Consider the following 5480-nt stretch of genomic DNA (forward strand, 5'->3'; position numbering starts at 1 on the left):
CCCCACAGTGTGTCCGCCGCTGCCGCATTCTACCGAGCCGAAGAAGGGAGCTCGACGGAGAAAGTGTTCTGGTCCCAGTATGCTGAGGCCAGACACCCGGTGCCCTTGAGCGACCAGCTGAAGCAGCTGGTCGAGCTCCATAAGGTGGCCGAACAGGCCATGAAGGGCATTATGGGCCGGCTGTGGCCTGGGAAGGTCCTGCCTGGGAGCTACTTTGGGCTAGTGAGGCGGCTAGTGGATGCTTGTCCACGGCTTGAAGTCCTCAAGCGCTCTGTATGCATCGAAGGCGCCCGTAGGGCCCTTGCCCGCGCTAAAGTGCACTGGGGCAAGCTGGATGCTGAGAAGCTGGTGACAGATGGGCCACCGGAGGGGAAGGAGCATCACAGGCCCGAAATGTATTATGAGGGCGTCCTGAAGGGTGCCCGCCTTGTGGCGAATGAATGTACCAGGGATGTAATTTTTGAGTAAACTCGCTCATGTTTATCCTGTGCGCTGTAAACTTGTTCATATGCGCTAAGCAATGCTTTTGAATTTAAAATATTACCTTCTGTGCGGTCGTTTATTAAATCTGAGAGATGGGAGTCATCGGCTTCTGCCCCCATGCCACGAGTGCTGGGGTGTTCGGGATAAACCTGAGCGCTCTTGTTCCCATTCTTGGGTCCTTCGAGGGAGGCGATCAGCACAACGAACAAGGTAATCAGACTACAATGCTTTATCACTCTCACTTAGCCATAGAATTCTATAATTATAAATTTCGGCGAAGCCCCTAGTATTCGGAAGACCGAGTTCGGGGCGCTATCCACGCCTAGGACGGACAAAGCCAGCTCCTCGCTCTAAGCGACATAAGTCTTTAGGGACTCGAAAACCTCTCGAACAGCAACCGGCTCTCGCCTTATCATGACGGTCAGTTTTAGCTTTCTCTACTGAGGTGCTTAACCCAGCTCAACTGGGGCACAATCGCAGTAGTTCTCCCAGCACTACCTTAGTCGATATAACGGAACGTAAGGTACCAAAACATGGGAGCCGGGCAAACCCAACTATTGACCCAAGACATGATTCGGAGCCGATGCATATAATGCTATAAGTTCGGGGTGCCGCACTCGTGAGAGTGTTCGGACTTCTCACACCATATTCTGGGGTACTTATAGCCCTGGTGTATTGGCCGCACCAAAGTGTACGGTTGCATGATGTCGTAACTGAACATACTTACATAAAAAATGAATGCGATAATAGACAAGAGCTATGCATTGTTTATTAAAAGGCTGCTGTGAAAGCAGAACGATACAAATAGTGTGATAAGCAAGAGATGGGATTATTTGATATGTCCCCCTCCAGGGGCAAGCTGTGGGACTTTATGTAAGACAGATATTTAGCTCGTTAAAGATACCACCTGGACATTCGACGTAGCTTTCTGCCTCCTTGGATGTTGCATCGTGTGTTCGACAATTGTACTGCCGGACAGGCCTTCCGGAGAATGGAGTCCTGAAAGTAAGAAAAAGGAAATGACAAAATTTGGAGCCCCTAGTGCGGTTGAGCCGCATGTTGGGCGTGCCGTGGTTGTGCCCCTCCCTTATGCCCATGGTACTTCCAGAGCGTAATTATGTACGCGTAACACTGGTTGCACAATTTCCTGAGGGCTGGGGTTGGGGCCGCACTGCTACACTTGCTCGGAACATGCCGAACGGTCTTTTTGTAGGTTACTCCACGCGCGCTTGACGGTGTCCGGACGTTTAGTAGCCGGACTGGAGAATTTCCTTGAGAGGCTACTTTGTACTTCCGCCGCTAGGGCCCCCGTATGCTCCTCCGTTCGGAGAGAGCGTTCGGTGTTTCCGTTGACCGTAATGACTCCTCGAGGGCCTGGCATCTTGAGCTTGAGGTATGCGTAGTGCGGCACCGCATTGAACTTTGCAAATGCAGTTCGTCCGAGCAGGGCGTGATAGCCACTGCGGAACGGGACTATGTCGAAGATTAACTCCTCGCTTCGGAAATTATTCGGGGATCCGAAGACCACTTATAGTGTAACTGAGCCTGTACAGCTGGCCTCTACACCTGGTATGACGCCTTTAAAGGTCGTCTTTGTGGGTTTAATCCTTGAGGGATCTATGCCCATTTTTCACACTGTATCCTGATAAAGCAGGTTCAGGCTACTGCCGCCATCCATATGGACTCTAGTGAGGTGAAATCCGTTAATGATTGGGTCTAGAACCAATGCGGCGAATCCGCCATGGCGGATGCTAGTGGGGTGGTCCCTTCGATTGAAGGTGATTGGGCAGGAGGACCATGGGTTGAACTTTGGGGCGACTGGCTCCAACGCATATACGTCGCTGAGTGCACGCTTCCGTTCCCTTTTAGGGATGTGGGTTGCGTATATCATGTTCACGGTCCGCACTTGTGGGGGAAAGCCTTTCTGTCCTCTATTGTTCGACGGCCGGGGCTCCTCCTCGTCGTCGCTATGCAGCCCCTTGTCTCTGTTTTCGGCGCTTAATTTTCCTGCCTGCTTGAACACCCAACAATCCCTGTTGGTGTGGTTGGCTGGTTTTTCGGGGGTGCCGTGTATCTGGCACAAGCGATCGAGTATTCGGTCCAAATTGGACGGGCCCGGAGTACTTCTTTTGAATGGCTTTTTCCGCTGACCGGGTTTAGAGCCTAGGAATCCGGCGTTAACTGCCGTATCCTTCGCATTGTCGCCGTTAATGCGGCGCTTGTGTTTGTTGCGACGCGACCTGCCATTGTTGTCCTTGGTATCCGAATTACCAGGGCTCTTGGTCTATTTATTACTACGAGCTAGCCAGCTGTCTTCTCCCGCGCAAAAGTGGGTCATGAGTGTTGTGAGGGCTGCTATGGATTTCGGCTTTTCCTGTCCTAGGTGCCGGGCAAGCCATTCGTCACTGATGTTATGTTTGAAGGCTGCGAGGGCCTCCGCGTCCGGACCGTCGACTATTTGATTTTTCTTGGTTAGGAACCGTGTCCAGAATTGTTTGGCCGATTCATCTGGTTGCTGAATGATGTGGCTTGGGTCATCGACGTCTGGTGGTCGCACATAAGTGCCCTGGAAATTGTCGAGGAATGCGGCTTCCAGGTCCTCCCAGCAACCAATTGACTCTACTGGCAAGCTGTTAAGCCAATGCCGAGCTGGTCCTTTAAGCTTGAGTGGGAGGTATTTGATAGCATGTAGATCATCACCGCGGGCCATGTGGATATGAAGGAGATAATCCTCGATCCATACCACAGGATCTGTTGTGTCATCGTATGATTTGATGTTTACAGGTTTAAAACCCTCAGGGATTTGATGATCCATTACTTCATCTGTGAAGCATAGTGGGTGTGTGGCGCCTCTGTACTGGGCTATATCGTGATGTAGCTCAATTGAGCTTTGTCTGCTATGTTCGGCCTGGCCGTATTTTCCATATCCGGCATGAAGGTTATCGTTACGTGCCGTGGGGCGCCCACGCGATCCGTAGATCGATCTTGTTTGCCTTGCCTTGTCCTCCAATATGTCTCGCAGGTTCGGCGCGTTTCCTCGTGCCTTGGTATAGAGGCGCCGGGGTGCGGCTTGAATCGATGGCCGAGAGGCTTCTCTGTCGCGGCCACGAGGTGGCCGGTCGGCTGCGTCGTGCGCTGGTGATGTAGGTTTAGGTGCTTCCTCCTGTAGTCGGGGTAGCAGCCTGTTCTTTGGGTAGCTCTTGGAGGGGCGTTCGAGTTCATACTCTTCGGCCGCAAGGACTTCAGTCCATCGGTCGGCTAGCAAGTCTTGGTCAGGTCTAGTCTGCTGCTGTTTTTTCTTGAGGCTGCTTGCCATGGCCATAAGCCTGCGTTTGAAATGCTCTTGTTCTACGGGATCCTCAGGCACGACAAATTCGTCATCTTCGAGGCTTGCCTCGTCTTCTGAGGGAGGCATGTAATTATCATCCTCGACCTCCCTGTCTGTCGCTCTCTCATGAGGGTGGGCTTCTCCATCCTCCTGTGCTGAATCCTGCTGGAGGGGGTTGTCTTCGGCACTGTCCAGGGTGTTATTATCTCACGTGCCGGAATCATCGTTTTTGCTTTGGCGGGATTTAGAGCGGCGCCGCTGACGCCGGCGCTTAGGCTGCTTCTTGGAGGGGTCATCCTCCGTTGGTCCATCGCCATTCCCTTCTTTTGGGGTGTCCACCATGTATATGTCGTATGACGAGGTGGCCTTCCAGTGCCCTAGAGGCGCTGGGACTTGGTTGTCTCCTGCATCGTCGTCCATACCGTCGATGTCTTCGGAATCGAAATCGAGCATGTCCGTTAAATCATCGACAGTGGCTATTAAGTTGGCGGTGGGTGGGCTTTGAATTTCTTCGTCGTCCGCATCCCATCCTTGCTGACCATAGTCCGGCCAGGGCTCTGCTGATAAGGAGAGAGACTTTAGTGAATTCAGAATGTCGCCGAAGGGCGAGTGCTGAAAGATGTCTGCGGCGGCGAACTCCATGATCGGCGCCCAATCGGATTCGATCCGCAGGGGCGCGGAAGGTTCGGAGTCCGAAGAGGAGTCCGACACCTTGGAGTCGCGAGCTTCGCAAAGGACAAGACTGGTGTTCGGCTCGATCGCCGTAGAGGTTGCAGCCCCCGAGGTGGTGTCCAGCCATCCGTCCTCGATTGGGGCAGTCGGCTGTGAACTAAGGGTCGGAGCGGACACCGGGGCGGCCTCCTGGGCACTGTTCGGCGGCAGAGCTAGATCATACCCATCGCGACAGTGCGGCGCGCCCGGCCGTGGCTCGAATCCGTCGAAGATCAAGTCTCCGTGGATGTCGGCCGTGTAGTTCAAGCTTCCAAATCTGACCTGATGGCCAGGGGCGTAGCTTTCGATCTGCTCCAGATGGCCAAGCGAATTGGCCCGTAGTGAAAAGCCGCCAAATACGAAGATCTGTCCGAGGAGAAAAGTCTCACCCTGGACCACGTCGTTGTTGATGATCGGAGGAGCCATCGGGCCTAAAGATGACGACACAGAGGAACTCTCAATGAAAGCACCAATGTCGGTGTCAAAACCGGCGGATCTCGGGTAGGGGGTCCCGAACTGTGCGTCTAGGCTGATGGTAACAGGAGACAAGGGACACGATGTTTTTACCCAGGTTCGGGCCCTCTCCATGGAGGTAAAACCCTACTCCTGCTTGATTAATATTGATGATATGGGTGGTATAAGAGTAGATCTACCACGAGATCAGAGAGGCTAAACCCTAGAAGCTAGCCTATGGTATGATTGTTGTTCGTCCTACGGACTAAAACTCTCTGGTTTATAGACACCGGAGAGGGCTAGGGTTACACAGAGTCGGTTACAATGGGAGGAGATCTACATATCCGTATCTCCAACCTTGCCTTCCACGCCAAGGAATGTCCCATCCGGACACGGGACAAAGTCTTCAATCTTGTATCTTCATAGTCCGGGAGTCCGGCCAAAGGTCATAGTCCGGTCATCCGGACACCCCCTAATCCAGGACTCGCTCACCGAGCGATCGATT

The sequence above is a fragment of the Triticum dicoccoides genome, chromosome 7B (genome assembly GCF_002162155.2).
Source record: "Triticum dicoccoides isolate Atlit2015 ecotype Zavitan chromosome 7B, WEW_v2.0, whole genome shotgun sequence".
In the NCBI taxonomy this organism is placed as follows: Eukaryota; Viridiplantae; Streptophyta; class Magnoliopsida; order Poales; family Poaceae; genus Triticum; species Triticum dicoccoides.